Source organism: Lycium barbarum, chromosome 11 (genome assembly GCF_019175385.1).
Source record: "Lycium barbarum isolate Lr01 chromosome 11, ASM1917538v2, whole genome shotgun sequence".
Classification (NCBI taxonomy): Eukaryota; Viridiplantae; Streptophyta; class Magnoliopsida; order Solanales; family Solanaceae; genus Lycium; species Lycium barbarum.
In genome coordinates this window covers 29,157,277-29,168,432 of record NC_083347.1, presented here as the reverse complement: position 1 = coordinate 29,168,432, position 11,156 = coordinate 29,157,277, and the positions used below count along the sequence as shown (strand labels likewise).

The following is an 11,156-nucleotide window of genomic DNA, read 5'->3' as shown; positions in this document are numbered from 1 at the left end:
GTATTTAATTTTTGGCCTTCAAAATTAACTATTCTTTAATTTTTGCTCTTTTGCAATCGAACTTATGTCTAGTGGTGCATAAGTTCTTTAAGGATAAACGTCATGCGGTGCATAACTTGTAAAATATTATGATGAGAAAATATAAATTTATAGCTACAAAAAAAAAAAATTGTTTCTTATGATGGCAAAAAATTAAAGACCAGCAATGAAAGGGTAATAGTTCAAATGAGTTTTTTCCCTTACAATGCTTATCCTCAAACCTTTTTTATGATCAAAGACATGACATAATTGCCATTCTTGATCGCCAAGGCAATTATACTCTTGAACTATATATCCTCCGTCTCAAAAAGATTATCTTAGTTTGACTTGACACGGAGTTTAAGAAATAAAGAAAGACTTTTGAAATGCATGGTCTAAAACAAATCTTAGATATTTGTGTGACTATAAATTATCTCATAAAGTTAAATTGTTTCTAAATATAGAAATGTGCCAATCTTTTTGGGATAAATTAATAAGGAAAGTAAGATAATCTTTTTGAACGGACGGATGGAGTAACTAGATCTGTACTATGACTCCATAAAGGTTTAAGATCTTCCTCTTTAAAGCTTAGAACATCACACTACAAGTGAATCAAATAAAATCAAGCAAACAAAAAAAATAAGCAATGAGTGAAAAAAAGAAGAAAGAGTTGGTCTTCATACCATCTCCTGGAATGGGTCATCTAGTACCCGCAGTGGAGATGGCAAAGCTCCTTATAGCTAGAGAAGAACATCTTTTTATCACCGTCCTTGTCATGAAGATGAACCTAGACTCCAACCTCAATACTTACATCCAATCACTTTCCTCGAATACTTATCGCAACTCATCAAGATTGAAATTCATACATCTCCCTCGAGACGAATCCGCTTTACAACTCCTTAACAGCAACACATTCTTTTCTGGATTTATTGACAGCCATAAGCCTCAGGTCAGACATGTTGTGGCTCAAGTTCAGCCGTCCGGTTTTGTGGTAGACATGATGTGTACTACTATGATGGATGTGGCTAGCGAATTTGGTCTCCCAACTTATGTTTTCTACACGACCAGTGCAGCCATGCTTGGCCTTCACTTGAATATATATGCAGAGTCTAAGGGATGATTTTAACATAGACGTTACTAATTACAACGTTGACCCTGAATTCGAACTCTCTGTACCTTCGTATTTCAATCCATTTCCAGTGAAATGTTTGCCGTTGATATTCTTGGATAAGGAAGGTGGTTCCACTATGTTCCTTGATAATTCCAAAAGATATCGAGAAACCAAAGGAATATTGGTGAACACCTTTCAGGAGTTGGAAACTCATGCTATGAAATCGCTCTATATGGACGAGAAAATCCCACCCGTTTATCAAGTTGGACCATTGCTGAACCTCAATAGCGGTGTCGGCGATAAGGAAGATTCATCTCATCAGGTGAAAGAAAATATTTTACTTTAAATATTTGAATGCTCTCTATAATTTTCACCTAATGAAAATAACTAGCAGCATTACTGTTTATAATAATACGAAACCTACTTCAACTTAAAATAAGAAGGCCCATTCTTATATATTCTCTCCTTTAAATCCTATTTAGACATGAATTAAAATACTAAATTGTGACCAATTTTCATTTCCTATAACTTTGAATCATTTCTCCAACACCGGGAAATTATCAAATGGTTAGATGGGCAAACTCCATCCTCTGTAGTGTTTCTCTGCTTTGGAACCTCAGGAAGTTTCAACAAGGAACAAGTGAAGGGAATTGCCCACGCTCTAGAGGATAGTGGGTGTCGGTTTTTGTGGTCTTTAAGGAAACCGCCACCAAAAGATTCATGGTGTCCAAGTGACTACGAGAACCCGGAAAATGTCTTACCGGAGGGGTTCTTGCAAAGGACGAAAGGGGCCATTTTGTCTCATAAAGCAGTGGGTGGATTTGTGTCGCACTGTGGACGGAATTCGGTTTTGGAGAGCTTTGGTTCGGAGTAGAGGTGGTAATTTGAGCCCATATTTAGAAAATTAGTTTATTTTACTCACATGTTAGTGAGTTGGGTCACTCATATTTCAGGTGAGTAAATATGAGGTTCAAGTCTCTCTTTGACAATATGAATAAATACGGGTATTCATATAAGAATACACTAGACTCAATAACAACTCATTCGAAAATGAAAAAATTCTTTCTTACCTCTCACCCCAACCCTTACCCCACCACCCACCCCGCTATGCCCCCACCCCCACACATTTATTTTATTTTATTTCATATACTTTATTTTTCTTTTATAAAAAACTTATAAAAAAGGAGAATTTTTTTCTTACCTCCACATTTCATATATTTTACCTTTATAAAATTTTATAAAAAATGGATTTTTTTTTTTACCCCCACCCCATGCCTCCACGACCCCCCCCCCCCCCAAAAAAAATCAATTTCAAATATTTTACTTTTATAAAAGTTTTATAAAAAATGAAAAAAAAAAATTCTTACCCCTGCCCCCCCCCCCCCCCCCCAAATTTCAATTTTCATATATATTACTTCTATAAAAAATTTATAAATAATGGAAAAGAATTTCTAGTCCCCCACCCCTCCCCTACCCCCCCCCCCCCCCCCCCGCGACAAAAAAAAAATCAATTTCATATATTTTACTTTTATAAAAAAATTATAAAAAATGAAAAAAGAAAAATTCTTACCCCCACCCCTCACCCCTGAAATTTATATGAAAAAATTAATTTAACTTGACAAAAGAAAACAATTATGAACATACACTTGAAATAATATTATACTTGTATAATATAGGTTAACCAATAACTAATCCAGCCATTTATCACCCAACTCATATTTACCCACATAAAATATGGGCGGTTTGAAACCCAATCCATTTTTGTTCAAACCATTTTCAACCAAACCAAATCCAACCAAACCCACCCATTTGCCACCCTAGTTCGGAGTGCCAATGGTGACTTGGCCAATTTATTCGGAGCAGCAAGCAAATGCATTTGAATTAGTGAAGGATTTAGGTGTGGCGGTGGATATTAGGATGTATTATAAGATTACCGGGAGCAACACGGATATTATAAAAGCGGAGGAGATAGAGAAAGCAATAAGGAAATTAATGGAGCCTGAAAATGAAATAAGGTTGAAAGTGAAAGACATGAAGGAAAACAGCAGATTGGCGCTAAAGGAAGGTGGCTCTTCCTATACCTCTGTTGGACGTTTTATCGAACTGGTTATGGGCAATAACTGAAAAATGAGTAATAACTGTTAGGTTTTTTGGGTTTCCCTTCCTATGTGGAATTGGATTAATAAAATCCAATTGTATACGGTAAAAATCGGGTATACGCTGAACCGGGGAAAATTTGGGCCGGAGCAAAGGAAGGGCGTCATTTGGTCCGGTTCTTCCATGACCTGTTGTTCGAGGCCGTATGTCCGTTTGACCGTGGCCGGTGGTCCGGGAGATCCGTTGTGCGGTTGCCACGCGTCGATGACGTCCTGCTGTGTTCAACTGCCAATCGTACGGGTGTCAGACCGTACGGTCTACCTAATCCAACCTAATCCAACTCAGAACTTTTTCTTTATTTTATTATTTTTTATGTTGTATGAAGCCCATGGGGCAGCACTATAAATAAGGGGCATTGGCCTTGTGAGGACCCACAGTTGCAGCTCAATTGGTGAAAGTCGTCTCCTTCGGGAGAACAAAAGGGGAGAGGTCACGGGTTCGATACCAGCCGCTGCAGCGTATATCGAATTGTCTGTGTCTCTTGCTCATACAATACCTGAGTATGTCATGACTAGTCAGCAGGGCGCAGATGCCACAACAGTCAGTTATGGGGTCAGATACCCAGAGGTTCACAGCATGGTCAGCGCCCAGCTGTGGGTCCTCACAAAAAAAAAGGCGACTTTTTGTCGAGGATCCACAGTGATCTGCACTGTAGGTTGCCCCCTCTACTGACTGCTGTGGGTATCTGACCCTGCTGACTAGCTGACATGCATCTGCGCATGGACTACTGAGCTATTGTGGCAAGAAATCACAGACAATTCGCACACGCTGCAGCGCTTCGAACCCGTGACCTCAAGCCTTTTGTCCTCCCGAAGGAAGCGCCTCTTACCAGTTGAGCTGCAGCTCAATTGGTAAGAGTCGATTCCCTCAGGGGAATGTAAAGGGCTTGAGGTCACGGGTTCGAGGCGCTGCAGCGTGCTATCTCGAATTGTCTGTGATTTCCTGCCGTACAATACCTGAGTATGTCATGACTAGTCAGCAGGGCGCAGATGCCACAGCAGTCAGTTCATGGGGTCAGATACCCAGAGGTTCACAGTATGGTTAGCGCCCAACTGTGGGTCCTCACAAAAAAAAAGGCGACTTTTTGTCGAGGATCCACAGTGATCTGCACTGTAGGTTGCCCCCTCTACTGACTGCTGTGGGTATCTGACCCTGCTGACTAGCTGACATGCATCTGCGCATGGACTACTGAGCTATTGTGGCAAGAAATCACAGACAATTCGCACACGCTGCAGCGCCTCGAACCCGTGACCTCAAGCTTTTTGTCCTCCCGAAGGAAGCGCCTCTTACCAGTTGAGCTGCAGCTCAATTGGTAAGAGTCGATTCCCTCAGGGGAATGTAAAGGGCTTGAGGTCACGGGTTCGAGGCGCTGCAGCGTGCTATCTCGAATTGTCTGTGATTTCCTGCCGAACAATACCTGAGTATGTCATGACTAGTCAGCAGGGCGCAGATGCCACAGCAGTCAATTCATGGGGTCAGATACCCAGAGGTTCACAGTATGGTTAGCGCCCAACTGTGGGTCCTCACAGGCCTCCTTTTAGAGGGTTGGCTTCTACATTACCAAAAACTCTTGTAATAGCAAAATGTACAAATCTCTCTCTCAATATAACAGATTCGATCCACATTTATTGTGCTTAATTCTTACATTTCCTAAATCAAATACCGTTTATGTATTAATAGATACACGAGTACATAGCAAACCATTGATCATCAATTGCTCCTTTATAGCATATTCATATATTTCTTCTCTTTATCAAATAAGCACAAGATATAGCCACATATCCTATACCTCACTTACAATTTTAATTGATTATCCAAATCCGGGGTAAACAGTTTGGCGCCCACCGTGGGGCTAGGATAATAGTGGTTTTTTATCTTGATCTCTACCTTACCCGTCTAAATCAAAAACACCTTCTGTTCGTGTCTGAAAAAACGGACAAAATGGCTGACAGTGGGCAATCTGGTCACGTCAACAACAACGAAATCGTGGCCGAAAACGAAGGAAGCGGTCCACGAGGACCACCAAACCCCGCTGATCCTAACCTCATTAATTCGAGGGAGGGCCTCAACCGTCAAAACACCGTGGACCAGGAGAATGCCACCTTACCGGCCACTGATCCTCTAAATACCCACAATTCTGTTACTTTGTCCCGAGCACAGGACCGGAAAGAACCGGGAACACCTAATGATAATATTGACTTACGTTTAATTTTTGAAATGTTGCAGGAGCAGAGAGCGGCGATTGCCGAACAAGGAATCGCAATAGCCCGGTCGCAAAACGGAGGGGATACAATAACCCCGGAAAAAAATGAGCGGTGTTGCTGAACCCAGAAGGGAGGAGGCACGCGTTATCGAGAGCAATGGATCCGGAGCTGGCTCTTCCACCGAGGTTCTGAAAATGCTCGAGACTTTGGCAAAGCGGGTAGACTCGACTGAAAAGAGGGTCGAAACATACAACTCTCGGGTGGATCAAATACCGGGGGCTCCGCCTTTACTGAAGGGGCCGGATTCGAAGAGGTACATCCAAAGGCCTTTTCCTCCGAGTGCGGCCCCGAAATTAATCCCGAAGAGGTTTAAAATGCCGGATATCCAGAAATATGACGGCACAACGGACCCGCACGAGCACGTGACCTCATACACATGTGCCATAAAAGGCAATGATATGGAGGAGGACGAAATTGAATCAGTATTGCTGAAATAGTTCGGGGAAACCTTGTCAAAAGGAGCATTGACATGGTACGACCATCTGCCCGAACATTCGATCACTTCTTTTGAAATGCTCGCTGATGCCTTCATCAAAGTTCACGCCGGTGCCAAAAAGGTGCAGGCCCGTAAGGCCGATATTTTCCGTATAACCCAAAGAGACGATGAGTTACTACGTGAGTTCGTCAACCTGTTCCAAAGGGAACGGATGGAACTTCCCCCGGTTCCAGAAGAATGGGCCGCACAAGTTTTCACAAAGGGGCTCAATGTTCAAAGTTCAACAGCTTCGTTCAAATTGAAAGAAAGCCTGCTGGAATACGAGGCTGTGACATGGGCTGATGTCCATAACCGATACGAGTCGAAGATTCAGGTGGAGGATGATCAATTCGAGCTCCCCCCGGGGCCAATAAACGTGAATAAAAGTTTTGAGAGACCAAGGAAGGGTTATGAAACAAAGGCCGAATCGTCGAAGGAAAGGTATCGGCCATACTCCCATTCGGAGAAGCAAATTTTAGGTTGGAAAAATCAAGGGTGAGCCCAAGCTGTTTCTCCAGTCGGGGTAGTAAACGGGTCGAGCGCCCATCGGACAGCCGGGGTCTCTCATTCAGGAGCGAAGCCGGAAGCTCTGCCGGCAACAAAGACTCACCAAAGATATCGGAGTACAACTTCAACGTCAGTACCTCGGGTCTTATCTCGGCCATCGGTTGTGTCCCGGATGTAAGATAGCCGAGACCTCTACGGTCGGATTCGGGCCAACGGGACCCGAGTATGGTGTGTGAATACCATGGAACCCATGGTCACAGAACCGATGATTGTCGCCAGTTGAGAGAGGAGGTAGCCCGGTTACTAAAGACCGGTCATCTCCGAGAACTGCTGAGTGAACGAGCCAAAAGTCACTACAAGGAAAGGGAGGCTCATCGAAGGGCCGAGCCGGTAGAACCCCAGCATACAATCAACATGATAGTTGGGGGTATCGATGCCCCTCGGGGGCCGGTAATGAAACGGGCCAAGGTTTCTGTTGTTCGTGAAAAGCGCATCCGAGATCATTTACCCGAGGGTTCTATCTCCTTCAGCAACGAGGTCGCAGAGGGCATCATTCAACCGCACAATGATGCATTGGTAATTTCTGTACTTATCTTTAAAACTAAGGTTAAACTTATTTTGATTGACCCAGGTAGCTCGGCCAACATCTTCCGGTGAAGAGTGATCGAACAGCTAGGGCTGCTCGATCAGATCGTACCGGTAGCCCGGGTACTCAGCGGGTTCAACATGGCGAGCGAAACCACAAAGGGGGAGATCTCATTTCCTGTGAACGTCGTTGGCACCATTCAATAAACGGTGTTCTACGTGATCGAATGGGATATGAAGTATAACGCATTACTGGGCAGACCCTGGATACATAGCATGAGGGTCGTGCCCTCAACACTACATCAGCTGCTGAAGTTCCCCGCCCCGGAAGGGATTAAAACCATCCGAGGTGAACAGCCCGCTGCAAGGGAGATGTTCGCAGTAGAGGAAGCAGCACCTCGGCCCAAAGAATCGGTTCAGAAGGAAGGAGATGTAACCGGAGGAGAGGACACCAAATATCAATCAAAGCACACCGGGTCGGATTCGGGTCATGAAGAGGATGATTTCGAGGTACCCAGATCGTTCGTCATGCCGGATGACTCGGATGCAACCAAGTCAACTGTAGAGGAGCTGGAGCAGATTATCCTGTTCGAGTACCTACCGAACAGAAAGGTATACCTGGGCACGAGGCTTACCCCGGAGCTCAGGAGCAAGCTAATTGAAATTCTTCGAGCTAATGTAGATTGCTTCGCATGGTCCCATATAGACATGACAGGTATATCACCGGAAGTAGCAACTCACAAGCTCAGCTTGGACGGGAAGTTTTCCCTGGTGAAGCAGAAAAGAAGGCCTATGGTGGAATCAAAACACGCCTTCGTAAAAGACGAGGTAACAAAGCTTTTAAAAATAGGTTCTATCCAGGAGGTAAAGTACCCGGATTGGCTTGCTAATGTGGTAGTGGTGCCCAAGAAAGGTAATAAATGTGTGTTGATTACAAGGATTTAAATAAAACATGCCCGAAGGATTCATTTCCATTGCCTCACATCGACAGAATGATCGATGCTACGGCCGGGTATGAGATGTTAAGTTTTCTCGATGCTTACTCCGGGTATAACCAAATTCGGATGCACCCGGAGGATTAAGAGAAAATATCCTTCATTACCCGGTACGGGACTTACTGTTATAATGTAATGCCTTTTGGCCTAAAAAATGCCGGTGCAACTTACCAACGCCTAGTTAATGGGATGTTCGAAGAACAAATAGGAAAAACAATAGAAGTTTATATTGACGATATTGTTGTTAAGTCCCTGGAAACAGAGGGCCATTTGAAGCATTTGCAGGAAACCTTTGATGTGCTCCGCAAGTATAACATGAAGCTTAACTCGGAAAAATGCGCCTTCGGTGTCCGGTCTGGTAAGTTTTTGGGTTTCATGGTGTCGAACTGGGGTATTGAAATCAACCCGGACAAAATCAAGGCCATCGAGGATATTGAAGTAGTGAATAGCGTCAAAGGGGTACAGAGGCTCACCAGAAGGATAGCGGTGTTGAGTCGCTTTATATCGAGGTCTTCGGACAAGAGTCACTGCTTCTTCTCCATACTAAGGAAGAAGAACGACTTCGCTTGGACACCGGAATGCTAAGAAGCTTTGCAAGAATTGAAGAGGTACTTGTCTAGCCCCCCGCTGCTGCACACACCGAAGGCGGACGAGCCACTCTTTCTCTACCTTGCTGTCTCCGAAGTAGCGGTAAGTGGCGTTTTGATCCAAGAAGAATCAGGTACACAATTCCCTATCTATTACGTGAGTAGAACTTTGGGGGATGCGGAGACGGTTATCCCCATTTGGAAAAATTGGCATTGGCATTGGTAAGCGCTTCCAGAAAGCTCAAGCCCTACTTTCAATGCCATCCAATATACGTAGTAACTACTTACCCTCTGAAAAACATCATGCATAAATCGGAATTATCGGGTAGAGTAACTAAATGAGCTGTAGAAATTAGCGGGTATGATATCGAGTACAAACCTCAAACGGCCATCAAATCCCAGATCTTAGCCGACTTCGTGGCAGATTTTACCCAGGCTATGGTCCCTGAGGTCGAGAAAGAGCTTCTGCTGACCTCGGGCATTTGGTCTCTACATATGGACGGGGCCTCGAACCTCAAAGGTTTCGGGCTAGGGATCATCCTTAGAACCCCGGCCGGGGATGCCATTCGACAGTCCATTAGAACTGCTAAATTGACTAACAATGAAGCCGAGTATGAGGCTATGATTGCAGGTTTGGAATTGGCCCGAAGTATGGGGGCCGAAATAATCGAGGCAAAGTGCGATTCGCTTTTGGTCGTAAACCAGGTGAATGGCGTCTTCGAGGTCAAGGACGAACGGATGCAGAGATACCTTGAAAACCCCCAAGTGATACTACATCGATTTAAATAATGGACTATGCAGCACATACCGAGGGAGCAGAACAACGAGGCCGATGCATTAGCAAATTTGGGATCCTCGGTCGAAGGGGAGGAAATCAACCCCGGGGCAACGGTGCACTTGTTAAACACGGCAATAGAAAGCGGACACGCCGAAGTAAACACAATGGGTTTAACTTGGGATTGGCGCAACAAGTACATTGACTACTTGCGTTATGGGAAGCTCCCGAATGACCCAAAAGAATCACGGTCATTAAGGACCAAAGCGGCCCGTTTCTGCCTGGTAGACGGCCAATTGTATCGACGGTCTTTCTTCGGACCCCTGGCCAAGTGTTTGGGTCCCGGAGAGACGGAGTATGTAATGAGAGAGGTGCACGAAGGAACCTGCGACAATCACTCCGGTGCTGATGCTTTCGTCCGAAAGATTATCAGGGCTGGTTATTATTGGAACCGGATGGAGGAAGACTCGAAGGATTTTGTCCGTAAATTCGACGGGTGTCAGAGGCATGCTCCGATGATTCATCAGCCCAGGGAGTTGTTGCATTCGGTGGTGTCACCCTGGCCTTTCATGAAGTGGGGAATGGACATCGTCGGTCCATTGCCATAGGCACCAGGTAAAGCCCGTTTTATTTTGTTTATGACTGATTATTTCTCTAAATGGGTTGAAGCACAGGCCTTTGAAAAAATCAGAGAAAAAGAGGTCATTGACTTCATATGGGATCACATCATCTGTCGCTTCGGCATCCCCGCCGAGATAACTTGTGATAACGAGCCCCAGTTCGTGGGTGGCAAAGTCAACAAATTCCTCGAAGGGCTGAAGATCAAGAAAATTGTATCAACTCCATATCACCCATGTGCAAATGGACAGACGGAATCCACGAACAAGACAATAATCCAAAACCTGAGGAAAAGACTTGAAGCATCAAAGCATCATTGGAGAGAAATGTTACCGGAGGTATTGTGGGCTTACAGAACCACATCGAAATCGAACACCGAGGAAACTCCTTTCTCGTTGGTCTACGGGGTTGAAGCTCTTATACCCGTAGAAGTTGGTGAACCAACCCTCCGGTTCTGATATACGACCGAGGAGTCAAATGAGGAGGCCATGGCCGTAAGACTCGACCTCACGAACGAGATTCGCAAAAACGCGTTGGTCCGTATTGCAGCCCAGAAACAGAGGGTGGAAAGGTACTACAATCGGAGAGCCAATTTTCGTCATTTCCAAATAGGGGACTTGGTGCTTCGAAAAGTTACCTTGAACACCAAGAATCCCAACGAAGGAAAACTGGGTCCAAACTGGGAAGGACCTTACAGGATAACCGAGGTAACGGGTAAAGGATCGTACCAGCTGGAGTCCATGGATGGGCAACGGCTGTGCAATAACTGGAACATGGCTCATCTGAAAAGATACTACTGCTGAGGTAAAAATACCCCATGTTTCTCTATTTTTTACCTTTCTTTTTTGCAGGGAGCCGAGTACCAGGCAAAGAAAAGAATCTAAATCTGAAAACACGTGTTGTACTCTTTTCCTTAGTACGGTTTTGTCCCAAAATGGGTTTTCCGACAAGGTTTTTAATGAGGCAACAAGTACAACGTGTTACTTGACAAAGATAAAGGACAAACGTCCGAATTATCGGGACTTAATAGCACTCACCCGATCTTGCAGCTCGGCTAAGAGCTA

At 44.6% G+C, this 11,156-nt stretch overlaps 1 pseudogene; it reads left to right on the top strand.

Moving 5' to 3' along the window:
• The first annotated feature begins 739 nt into the window (after positions 1-739).
• On the top strand, positions 740-3,253 carry LOC132619224 (anthocyanidin 3-O-glucosyltransferase 2-like; annotated as a pseudogene).
• The last annotated feature ends 7,903 nt before the right edge of the window (positions 3,254-11,156 follow it).